Below are 14,522 nucleotides of genomic sequence, written 5' to 3' on the forward strand. Positions count from 1 at the left end.
TTCAAGCTATTTGCTTTTAGTTTGAAAAAATAATTTAAAATGATATAACAAAATAGAATGAAGTACTAATATATATATGTAGAAACTGGATTTATATCAATGTCATCTTTGCAACTTAAAATCAAACTCGACTACAAATTAAATTCACTGGAGTCATTTTGAGAGGACATTTTAATATAGACACACAAAAATACATATTATTGTGAACTGTTAGAATTTATAACAGCTGCACTAGTCTTTATCCTCATCAAACTGCTTAGCAATCATACAAGACTCATCACCAGTCGATTCCAATGACTCCGTTTTTAAAACTCCCTTCATACAATCTACAATCAGCAACCATGCAAGCTCTCATCCTCTCTTTCAACAACGCACTCACACAGTAGCAAAGATGAATAAATAAACTAGGAACAACTTTCTGTAGAGAAAAAAAAATGAAGTATCTTATACAACAGAACCCATAAGGCAGGTAACATCAGAAACTAGTTATCATTTAAAATTTCTGGTGCTCGGTTGCGTAATCAAATCACAGAAACAACACAGCCTTCTACTAATTAATATAAATCCTGCTAAACCATTGACATTGTCAACCTTACAAGAGTTTAGAAATAAATAAAATCATTCCATTCAATCCAAACAACTCAAATATCAACTTGTTCTAAAAGAACCAATGAACGTGGGATCAATAACATGATTGATTACAGAATTATTCACACAATTTTTTTGTTCTAAACTGCACCATCTTTTTAAGCACGGTCCATCTTCTTTTGTTCTCAGACCATGTGAGCATTGTGCATATATTACTCTGAGCTTGTGGAGGACACTGCTTTGATTTTCCTGCATCATTAAAAACAGAAAAATAGTTTATGAAATGTTCACCCTTGTGAATATAACTAACATGTCTTATAATATTACCATCTCAGGACGAAGGCCACTCTTCCACGATGCTGCATTCCCATGTAAGATTCCAAGTGCCTCATTACGAAGAGTTCTCAGTCAATTACATTTTCATAATTCACATAAAAACACATGTATGAATAATACTAGATATTCACTACTATCTACAACTAACCAGACATGTCTCATATCTAAATGTCCTACCAAATCGCTATTCTCTTTTTTATATTTGACTTATGCCAAACGTAAGTTTTATACAGATTCTATAACATTCTAAAAGTTGTCCGCTAATTCAAGCATACACACAACCAAGACAAGCCAGGGATTTTAATAGTATCCTGCAACACATGCTTCACATAATGTAACCATACATTCTGCATCGTCTACAGACATCACTTTCTCACAAATAGCAATATCGAGTCATATAGCCACAAAAAAATAAACATGCAAATCAATTGCAGAACACTTACAGGACATGCAAAACAATTGCAGAACACTTACAGGACATGAAAATCAATTGCAGAATTTATACTTCTGCATAACTTATACGTTCTGCATCGTCTAAAGACATCACTTTCTCACCAATTGTAATTTCGGTTCATATATCCACACAAAAAAATGAAAATGCTTTCTTTGTCCTGCAAATAACAATCAAGTGCATAACTCAATTACAAAGAAGAGATTAAAACCCATCATATTAAAATCAGTTGCAGGATACCCAATTCAACAAGAACGTACTAGCCTACTAGGAACACAAATTACCATCATCTATCAATCACTTACAGGACATGATCAATTGCAGAACACTTACAGGACATGCAAATCAATTGCAGAAATTATACGTTCTGCAGAACTCTAAAGACATCACTTTCTCACCAATAGTATTTTCGGTTCATGTATCCACACAAAAAATAAAAATGCTTTCTTTGTCCTCCAAATAACAATCAAGGGCATAACTCAATTACAAAGAGGAGATGACAACCTATCAAATAAAAATTAGTTGCAGGACACCCAATTCAACAAAAACATACTGGGAACACAAATTACTATCATTGATCACTTAATTATAGGACATACAAATCAATTGCAGAACTTATTAACAAAATCTATGTAGGTACCTTCACTTATTGTCTCCGTTAAAGTACTCGATGTTCAATGGCCCCAATTCCTTCACCAGCCCTAGAAAGCCAAGGATAACAATTTCCTTTTCTGCAAAACAATCTTCTCTCAATTTCTATCTACGAAGCAAGAAGCAAGATATCAGGAATGGTTTTTTTGAAATTGTAACTAACGTTTTTGGGTGCGAGATGTCTTTGACTTTTTATTAATTAACAGTTTTTTAAAAAAAAATTGACAACTGCAGGATTAGATTGATCCAACGGTGGATAGCTAGGACTCCAAGGACTCTAAAAAGAATGGGTTTCCAAGGAACCCAACTCAATATATGAGAATATATTTAAATATATGTACATATATTATTATATGTTCATATAAATAATTTATAGGTCCTTGAACTATTGACGTTTTATTGTCTAGGTCCCTGAACTAAAGATTCCGTATTTCAGATCACTTAACTTTTCTATTTTCTGATCTAAGTCCTTCCGTCAAAAAGATTCTAACGGTGTTAACTAGGGTTCTTGAGTTTCATACAGATCAAAGCAATTTTGAAGGTGTTAGTGATATCCAAACTCAAAGTTCAAATGGTCAAATTGAAGCTTGAATCACTAGCGACACTCATATGACAACAATTTTCACAAATTAGATTTAATTTTAAAAAACCCCAAATTTGACCATAAATTTAGGGTTCTTTATCGAATTTAGTGACCTAAATTTATAAAATTTTAAATTGAACATAATTTTTGAAAATTGGTGTCATATGAGTGTCGCCAGCGACTCAAGCTTCAATTTGACTACTTGAACTTTGAATTTAGATAACACTAACACCTTCAAAATTGCTTTGATCTGTATGAAACTCAAGAACCCTAGTTAACACTGTTAGAATCTTTTTGACGGAAGGACTTAGATCAGAAAACAAAAAAGTTAAGTGACCTGAAATACGGAATCTTTAGTTCAGGGACCTAGACAATAAAACGTCAATAGTTCAGGGACCTGCAATTTAATTTTCCCGTATATATTTATATATACTTTTATTTATTAATATAAACATAATATTATAGGTTATATATATTTGCATGCATGTGATGATGTCACGTGTCAAGGCACCTAGCGTTTCACATTTGCAGCCCTAGCTATACCTATTTACATACAGTAGGTAGGGGCACTTGAGTTCTCTACAGGAGAGTATATGAGGCAACTTGTGTTTAACGTTGAAATAGCTAAGGCAACGACACAAGAAGTGCAGTTGGCCACAGTACACACCCATATATCTATATGAAGTTCAAGTTGGATTAAGTACTAACTGCAGCTCAACTTGTGGCTGGGCAGAAATTCAACTAAGGAAACACACAGTGAGACACTGGGTATGCAATGGGGCGCAAGTTGGTTAGTTCTTAACCATGGGTGATAACAGTGTGGCACACGGAAATCTCATGTAGCGCAACTCCACTTAGCTATTAAACTAGCTAATTCATATTCTACTGGACACAGGGAACATCAGCTAAGGCGCCAACTCATCCTGTGGCGCAAATTCTGTGAACTAGAAGGCGCAAACTCACAATGGAGGCGCAAATTCTTTTCATTGGCGCAAGTTATGATATTTTCTAAGGCAAGAAAACTATACATACACACTGTGAGAAGGCTCAAGGCGCAAGATGACTATTCAAGTAACCATGGTTAGTTTTGTTCAAGCCTATAAATATGTGATTGTGGCTCTCACAATTACACATCCTTCGGGATGGATGGCCAAGTGCTGTGCACAACCCCTCTTAAATATTTACACACCCTTACCTAGTTTTGTACCATAAATATTTGTAGTGGATAGGGCTTGTAATATTTAGAGGAGTGGTCATTTGTAGCCAACCTTCGGGTTTGGATTTATAGCACCCTTCGAGGTATTTATCAATATACAGATATACCTTGAAAATACTGTGTGTTGGTTTAATATTTTCATATCCTCAGAAACCGACCCAATAAATATCCGGAACACAAAACCCATTACAGAACTGCAATTTGTTTATCGGCAAGATTCAAAAGAATTTTAAATTGTAGTGAGTATCGTATTCAACCCCCACTTCTACGATACTTTGGACCTAACATTTTTGTACGTAGCAATTCTCGTGTCTCTTCGGCTACCCTCATATATAAGCTTATTTCGATGTAGAATAATCAAGCGAATACTGAAGAACAAAACAATTCAAGTTCGATTGATTCTAGAGCCTCTCTGCAACTTTCTTCTACATTTTTAATACTAGATTTGTGTCTATATCACACTCTTGCAAATGTAAGATGCTTTAAAAAAATAAAGAATCCCATGAATGTCGTCTCTTAATGACATCAGTTGTTTCAACAAAATCAACCTCTCCCTCGTCAATAGGTAAACCAAGGATTTCATAGACATCTTGCTCGTTTGCATCAAAAATCTTACCATTTATCCTCAAAATTGAAGGATTTTGTTCAAAGGACATTAACAGAAACTCGAAAATCTACACAGGGTACTCATTCAAGTGAAAACTTAGTATTGAATCAAACCCCGTAAAGCAGATTCATGACTTCTGATCATGCGATAGTGAGGATAGAACTTCTACAAGCAAACAAGGTTTAACCCTAACAATGGGTTCGATTTTTTGTTCTATTCACGTTTCATATAGTATATGATATAGAACCCTAGTTCATTACATATTTTTGATTCATGGCCTTATTCTTTTATAGGTTTTTACAGCAACAACCCATTTAATGGTTCTTGTAGTTCTGATGGTTATGACATTGATTTACAAGATCTATGCAAGGACTGGATTCCGGAATGTCCTCCTGGGTCGAAACCATTATTAAATCAACGATTCAATTTCATTGATGAAGGTTTTCTCTACTACAAAGATTATGGGAGATGGTTTGGGTTTGATGTTCGTCGATCAAGTGAGAGAAGTGATAGAGATGGGAACACCACAATCAAATATTTTGTATGCTCTAGATCAGGACGACCAGATAGGAAAGATCAAGAAGTAGGAATCCAAAAAAGGAGGACTGTATCTAGAAAGTTCGAATGTCCAGCTGAACTATTCTAGAATTTGTTTTGTGTGTGTGATAGGCTTGTTTGTTTCTCCCTAGTGTTCTTATAGAGAAAATATCAAGAGATTTGTATTAAAGTTTTACCATATGAAGAGATTGTATTAAAGTTTTACCATATTAAGAGATTGTATTAAAGTTTTACCATATTCACAATGAAGGTGTACATTAATGCATACGTTTGCAATCCATGATGTATGCATTGTATTTAATGATTTTAAAATTTGAATTTTCTTTACTAGTTTCTTTATTTATGTTTGTGTAGTGCGATTTGCTTGCTACAAGTGAGTTGCTTTCCAATCTTTAGGATTCTCTTGGGAATCTTTGTGACGCCCTAGGAATCCAGGGGCCTGGATCCTGACGTCACCACACAAAATCTTTTAAAACACTTTTGAAAAACTGTATTTCTGAAAAACCAAATAATTTAAAACCAGAAAGCATTAATAAAAGATTTAAAAGAGAACATTTTAACCCCCTAAAACAACAAGAACGCATCCAGGTTACAGTATTGAAATTAGAATCAACTGCTACCATTATCGAATCAACTTCGATAAGAAGAATCACTGTTAATCTACTACAACTATAGTTTACAACTGAATCTCAATTACACAATTCCATCTAAGACCAACCTTGAACATTTCCCTGAATATCTCTCTTGACTATTGGATACTCAACAGCTCACACTCTTCAGCCTTAATATCCTTCTCCGAAATTCTTCCCTGTAAAGTTAGTACATAAAAAGGGATGAGCTTATAAAGCTCAGTAAGCATATACGTACGATTCAACTGAGTTTTATTCACAAAACTTGGTGAACCAAATCAATATTTCATCAAAGTCATCAAAACAGTTTCACACACCAAGATGAGTATGAGTATGAGTATTCAAACACGTTCACAAGTTCACACGTTCTACTGTTGGGGATCCCGGCCAGCTAAACAATTGGTTTAGCTTTCCTTCCCGAAGGAAGTATCATACTTTACTTCACAAAGGAAGCATAACACACAGAACAAATGTAAGAATACTCATTTCTCATCAGAAAGTCATCAATAAAATGTTCACCGAAACATCATAAAATATCACAGCGAAGGGTACTGTATATACTTACAGTGCACAACATTCTCGAGTCCTACAACTTCATTCCCTAGAATATTCACACATTTATTAATTATAAGTCACACCTATATTAATTCTATAATCACAGCTAACCTAATAACTGAGCTAACAAAACTATAAAAATAAATTATTAATTAGGAATAAATAAGTAAACGTACCAAATTTAGCAGCTATGCTTCGCTTCCTAATTTTAGTAAGTCACCATGGGCTGTGTATATATAAAGAAAGGAAAGACTGTCCTTCTTATTCTTCTCGATGTGGTACGGTGAGTATTGTTTTAAGAAAATACCATTCGGGTGGGCGACAGGGGTAACGCCAAGGCGGCGCCTCGGGGCTGGCGACAGGACGGCGCCTGCCTCGAATAACATATTTTTAACTTAATAGCTAAGCTCTTGCTTATATTCCTGAGAATATATTATCATCTTCTCGATGTGGTACAAAGGTGGTTGTGGGGAAATAAGATTTGAATTGGCGACACGGTGGCGTTTGCACCACGACGACAGGGGTGACGCCTAAGCAACTGGGCAGCGCTTGGCTTACATAATTTGTTGAATAATTAGATCACTGGTTATATTCATAAGAATATACCATTATATTCTCGATGTGGTACAAAGATGGTTCAAAGAAAATAAAATTGAACTGGCGACAGGGTGGCGCCTAAGCGACGGGGGTGGCGCCAACCTGGCTTATATTTACAACTGATAAACCAAGTCATTACTTATATACATAACAATATAACATATTGTAGTCGATGTGGTACAAAAACAGGGCAAGGCGGTCCAAGGGCGCTGGCAAGGCGGTCCAGGGCGCTGGCAAGGCGCTCCCAGGGCGCTAGCAAGGCGCTCCAGGGCGCTGCTGGCTTACCCGCGCTCCTAGGGCGCTAGCAAGGCGCTCTAGAGTGCATGGCCAAAATCAACAAGTTTTTGTTAAACCTTGCCTCGACTCTTGCTATATATTCTTATTCTTGCTCTTTTCTTTTATCAATGTCGGTTGGGAGTTTTCTATTCAATATAGAAGTTGTACTACACCACATTAAAATACACATTATGTATTATTCAAATAAAATAGATTCGGGGTATTACAATCTTACCTCCAAAGTTAATGTTATAGTTTAACAAATAAAGAAACAACAACTTAATAGAATTTTTATTGTGAAATAATAAAATATATAATCTTATATTACAATATTCAAATATTTGATCTTACACTGGAACACTAAAATGAATCCATGATAAAATAGGTGAAAATATAAACAAATATGAAAATTGTATAAAAGTGAAAATTCACAATATTTACTCAAAAAAATTATATTAGAACAATTTTTATATTATGCAGTACAAACCTAAATATTACGAGAAAAAAAGGTTCTAGATCTCTCATTACAACCTTAGTATTTTTTAGAACACCTTAATGAATCTCCATATTAATCAAGTAATAAATTTTAAAAAAACACAACTATAGATTTTTATTATATGGATACGTAACACCTTATAGAATCTCTATGAAAGAAGATATTGAATTAATATTGAATTTTTTTTATAATTTATGATTCTTTATAGTGTTTTTGATTCTATAATCTCATAGGTGTTCGTGTATTCATCAGTTTTTATTAACGTCTCTTTGAAGGAATATATTTTTAAGTTCTACTAAATAAAATAAATGGAAAACTATTTCGGGAAATATTATAATGAATCTTTTAGAGATCAAAATTCTAAAACTATCACATATGATTTGAGTTAGTATGATAGCAATCAAAGTCATGAATTTAAAATAATATAATTTCTAAAATTATGTGGTTTAGATTAAACATGTTATTCTTAAATTATCCGGTTCTATGAGAACACCTATAAGAACATCTATTTGAACAACACATATATAAAAAATTATAACCAGTGTTCTGCTATATTCACCATCAACTAATTCTGTGCAAGTTTCGGTAAAAGTTCATCTGGACAACAAACTCTTATAAGCCATACAATTAGACGATCATTCCATATGTCAGAGAACACAATTTGATGAAGCTAAATCTTTCAGCACCTAATTTCGTTCTCTCATGCCTGCACAAAAAGTACATAAACATAAAATACACGATTTTTTATACTGTTCTCTGAGTAAATCTTATACAAACAGTATTCACATCCAAAAACACAAGATCCTTTGAAGAAACTCTTCTCCCTGTTTTGATTCCAAACAACAAACTGTTTTTGTAAGCATTGTATGAGATACCTGCACCAATTATATATATTGTAATTATCGATGTCACCGGCAAACTGAACCATATTATTGTTCACGTACGGAGTAGATGAACCCTCTATTAATGCATTGCTCAAAAGCACGATAAAGTTCAATTTGAACTCTTCATCAGCAGCTTGGTTTGCAGTGATAGCTTTGCAAAGATCAGAGGGAGTTACTTGATAACAATGCTTTGCCCTTGTTAAATTATTCGCCAAGCTCTTTATCACATTCGTCATTTCAACAAAAACAATATCTTGTTCGCCAATGGGGAAACCCATGATTTCACGAACATCTATTCCTTTGACGAGAAACTTAATACAGAACCAAACCGAGTAGAAGAAATCCATGATTTCTGATCATCAGACAGCGGAGACAAAACATCAACAAGCATAGAAGGTTTAAACTTAATCATCGGTCTCTCATGTCTGGACAAAGAACATATAAAAGAAAAATAAGAGAAGATTCTTTACAGTGTTCTGTAATAACTTCGTATATAAAATAGTGATTCCGAAAGAACACATAAAAAAATAAAAGAGGATTCTGAAAGATGAAAAACCAAAAACAAACCTTCCGTCACCAACGTTAGCTTAAGTCGTCGTTGACATTAGAAAGCTCTGCAACTTTTTTCAGTAGTTACGGGCTTGGTTTCGAGATATATTTCGTATATATCAATCACTGCAAAGCTTCCTAATATAAAGAATCCCATGATTGAAGCGCGAAATCAAAAGAATATACAGCTTACCATAAAAAAACGTATACGGATCATATCCCTGCAAATATATATCAGCCTATACCCTTTTTTTTTTACCAGCGTGCCCCTGTGCTTGTTGACAGAGTACTGATAACATCAACGGCCAATATCACGTCTCTCTCGTCTCTTGATAAGGTGCGTCTCTACAACTTGACCCATATATATATACATATACATATATATACATATATATATACATATACATATATATACATATACATATATATATAGAGTAAGGTTCGAGGGAGAACCTTCTTATCAAGAGAACCGAGAGATCTATTTAAGACCATTGATATATCCTAATTTAAATAAATTGGTTTTATATATGACAAGGGTATTTGGGTGAATAAACTAAAATATATTTACTGATTTAAAACAACCTATATACAACTATGTATGCGCATTTAATTCACGAGTTAATGCAAAGATTTTAATATCAGACATGAGCAATCAAATCTTCTAAATAAGGTAATCATTAATCATAATTATTTTGTATGAGTAAGGTTCGAGGGAGAACCTTCTTATCAAGAGAACCGAGAGATCTATTTAAGACCATTGATATATCCTAATTTAAATAAATTGGTTTTATATATGACAAGGGTATTTGGGTGAATAAACTAAAATATATTTACTGATTTAAAACAACCTATATACAACTATGTATGCGCATTTAATTCACGAGTTAATGCAAAGATTTTAATATCAGACATGAGCAATCAAATCTTCTAAATAAGGTAATCATTAATCATAATTATTTTGTATATATTAAGATTTTAAGAATCAGTGATTCTGAGTTGTCTTCCTTACACGATTCTAAGATTTATATGAGCACTTTGTACATTTTGTTAACAGTTAAGTAAATATATTAAAGAACACAAGCAAAAATTTTAAAGAACACTGAAAAGAATTGCAGTTTTATTATTTGAAATCATTCAAAAAATTAATGAAATAATTAGTATAACACTTTAATATTATTTCAATCTTATTAGCACACTAAATTATTTATTATTATTTTTTGGAAACAATAACATTAACTATTTATTAAGTATTTTAAATTAAGATTCAATAAAATTTAGTATCACACTTAATTTTAAAGTATGTTGAAGATTATTTTAGAGAACTTAGTTGAATTTTAATACAATTATATTTACTAAAAAAATCTACTAATTACTACTATATTTATCATTTTTATCAGTAGAAGAAAATTTATGGAATCTTATTACTAACAATTTATCATTATTAAAATATAATTTAATAAATCAAGATTTTTATTTATTTTAAACACTTAAGAGAATCTCCCAACAAATAATGATTTTAACATAAATACTTGTGTATTTAGTTTAATACACAGATTTATTCTCTCAAGTATTTTAAATAACTTAGTTTACTACAATTATATTCTTTTAAGAGAATCTACTCAATGCCGTCATATTTTTTTTTTAATAATTGAATTTTAATACAATTATTATTCACTTAAGGAATCTACTAATTGTTGTCATAATTATTTTTTTATCTGTAAAATAAAAGTTGTGAAATCTAAATACCGGCTGATTTCTCATTATTAAAATAAAATATAAGAAATTAAGATTTCAATTTATTTAAAACACTTAGAAGAATCTCCCGACAAAAGTTATTTCTAAAATAAATACTTGAATAATAGAGTTTTTTTTTTGAAAAAAATCTAGAAATAATAATTAATAATTGTAAATGTAAAATTTAATAATATTAGATTTTATTAATTATTTGTCATTAAAATATATTGATTATTTAAAATAAATTATACATGTAAACAAATAAAATTAGGTGAGATTTTTAAATACTTTAATAAATATAATTTTAAAGCAATATTAGTTTCTCTTAAGTATATTTTATAAATTTCATATAATTCTACCACATATTTTCATTGTGTTGATATATTTTTTCAAATTTGTACTTTTTTGAAATAAATTTTAAGAAACAAAAATATTCAAAATTTTATGTTTTTTTTCCAATAAACATCGTACTTCTGTTTGCTTTTCTTTCAATAGCATCATTTATTTTGTACAAAGATTCTTAAAATATTTATTACATATTTAGTTAGATTATTACATATTATAATATGTTGAGGTTCATTACTTCAAAAAAAAATGTTGAGATTCTAATAGATGTACACTTAAAGATTCTTATAGAAATTTTATATTTTATTATTTTGTCTCAATTGGAAAAGTAACATTTAATAATAGACTCTAGTATATATTATTAAATATAGTTGGGTTATTAGTTTGCAAAGGATTCAATATTCTGATATGGATTCTATCAATATGAAATTTTGAGATTTTTTAACAAATTCGCTTAAATATGTAGAATGATATATGGTAGAATTGGTTAAATTTTATTTATAAAATTGAAAAAAAAAACCGTTATAAGTAATCTTAAAAATATTAATACCGGAACTATATCTATGTAATTCTTGTAAATAATCTCAAAATTCTATTATTATTATTTTTTAACTTAGTTTGTATTTAAAGAGCATTTAATAGAACTCCTAGTATGAAAAATATATAAATGAATATTTTAAAGAATCTTAATTGATTGTGTGCTATAATAGATCTTGCAATATAATTTTGTAACTAAATATTTATAAATATTTTAAAGAATCTTAATTAGAAAACAAAATATTTATACAACATTTAAAAGAATCTTTGATAAAAAATAAGGTACATTAAATATTAAATACTTTCTTAATGGTAAATCTTTTGAAAATTTGAAATTTGAAATTCAAATTAATCTACATTAAATGCTCTGGGTTATTTTTTGAAAGAATTAAATGCTATGGTTGATGAATTAAGATACGGAGAATATAAAAAAGGAAATCAAGATTACATATCTTGTTATTTATGTTAATCAATATATGGTCATAAATCAATACTTGCCCAAAAGATCTTTTATTATTGATGTCCGATTATGCCCTTTACTAATTGTTAATATAAATTTATTAAATCTTCTAATTATAGTAGCCATTGGATTAAAATGGCTGATCGACGGTAGATAGGCTAGTTCTCTCGGTTCTCTCGATAAAAAAGTTCTCTTAGGATCTTAATCCTATTTTGTATATATTAAGATTTTAAGAATCAGTGATTCTGAGTTGTCTTCCTTACACGATTCTAAGATTTATATGAGCACTTTGTACATTTTGTTAACAGTTAAGTAAATATATTAAAGAACACAAGCAAAAATTTTAAAGAACACTGAAAAGAATTGCAGTTTTATTATTTGAAATCATTCAAAAAATTAATGAAATAATTAGTATAACACTTTAATATTATTTCAATCTTATTAGCACACTAAATTATTTATTATTATTTTTTGGAAACAATAACATTAACTATTTATTAAGTATTTTAAATTAAGATTCAATAAAATTTAGTATCACACTTAATTTTAAAGTATGTTGAAGATTATTTTAGAGAACTTAGTTGAATTTTAATACAATTATATTTACTAAAAAAATCTACTAATTACTACTATATTTATCATTTTTATCAGTAGAAGAAAATTTATGGAATCTTATTACTAACAATTTATCATTATTAAAATATAATTTAATAAATCAAGATTTTTATTTATTTTAAACACTTAAGAGAATCTCCCAACAAATAATGATTTTAACATAAATACTTGTGTATTTAGTTTAATACACAGATTTATTCTCTCAAGTATTTTAAATAACTTAGTTTACTACAATTATATTCTTTTAAGAGAATCTACTCAATGCCGTCATATTTTTTTTTAATAATTGAATTTTAATACAATTATTATTCACTTAAGGAATCTACTAATTGTTGTCATAATTATTTTTTTATCTGTAAAATAAAAGTTGTGAAATCTAAATACCGGCTGATTTCTCATTATTAAAATAAAATATAAGAAATTAAGATTTCAATTTATTTAAAACACTTAGAAGAATCTCCCGACAAAAGTTATTTCTAAAATAAATACTTGAATAATAGAGTTTTTTTTTTGAAAAAAATCTAGAAATAATAATTAATAATTGTAAATGTAAAATTTAATAATATTAGATTTTATTAATTATTTGTCATTAAAATATATTGATTATTTAAAATAAATTATACATGTAAACAAATAAAATTAGGTGAGATTTTTAAATACTTTAATAAATATAATTTTAAAGCAATATTAGTTTCTCTTAAGTATATTTTATAAATTTCATATAATTCTACCACATATTTTCATTGTGTTGATATATTTTTTCAAATTTGTACTTTTTTGAAATAAATTTTAAGAAACAAAAATATTCAAAATTTTATGTTTTTTTTCCAATAAACATCGTACTTCTGTTTGCTTTTCTTTCAATAGCATCATTTATTTTGTACAAAGATTCTTAAAATATTTATTACATATTTAGTTAGATTATTACATATTATAATATGTTGAGGTTCATTACTTCAAAAAAAATGTTGAGATTCTAATAGATGTACACTTAAAGATTCTTATAGAAATTTTATATTTTATTATTTTGTCTCAATTGGAAAAGTAACATTTAATAATAGACTCTAGTATATATTATTAAATATAGTTGGGTTATTAGTTTGCAAAGGATTCAATATTCTGATATGGATTCTATCAATATGAAATTTTGAGATTTTTTAACAAATTCGCTTAAATATGTAGAATGATATATGGTAGAATTGGTTAAATTTTATTTATAAAATTGAAAAAAAAAACCGTTATAAGTAATCTTAAAAATATTAATACCGGAACTATATCTATGTAATTCTTGTAAATAATCTCAAAATTCTATTATTATTATTTTTTAACTTAGTTTGTATTTAAAGAGCATTTAATAGAACTCCTAGTATGAAAAATATATAAATGAATATTTTAAAGAATCTTAATTGATTGTGTGCTATAATAGATCTTGCAATATAATTTTGTAACTAAATATTTATAAATATTTTAAAGAATCTTAATTAGAAAACAAAATATTTATACAACATTTAAAAGAATCTTTGATAAAAAATAAGGTACATTAAATATTAAATACTTTCTTAATGGTAAATCTTTTGAAAATTTGAAATTTGAAATTCAAATTAATCTACATTAAATGCTCTGGGTTATTTTTTGAAAGAATTAAATGCTATGGTTGATGAATTAAGATACGGAGAATATAAAAAAGGAAATCAAGATTACATATCTTGTTATTTATGTTAATCAATATATGGTCATAAATCAATACTTGCCCAAAAGATCTTTTATTATTGATGTCCGATTATGCCCTTTACTAATTGTTAATGTAAATTTATTAAATCTTCTAATTATAGTAGCCATTGGATTAAAATGGCTG

At 29.2% G+C, this 14,522-nt stretch overlaps 1 long non-coding RNA gene across 1 annotated transcript; it reads right to left on the bottom strand.

Moving 5' to 3' along the window:
* Positions 1–526: 526 nt before the first annotated feature.
* On the bottom strand, positions 527–2,194 carry LOC108204174 (uncharacterized). The gene is made up of 3 exons (XR_001803705.2): positions 2,016–2,194; positions 916–1,535; positions 527–837 (listed from the first exon to the last, which is right to left on the bottom strand). It is a non-coding gene; the product is annotated as an uncharacterized LOC108204174 (long non-coding RNA).
* Positions 2,195–14,522: the final 12,328 nt, after the last annotated feature.

Source organism: Daucus carota, chromosome 8 (assembly GCF_001625215.2).
Source record: "Daucus carota subsp. sativus chromosome 8, DH1 v3.0, whole genome shotgun sequence".
Lineage (NCBI taxonomy): Eukaryota > Viridiplantae > Streptophyta > Magnoliopsida > Apiales > Apiaceae > Daucus > Daucus carota.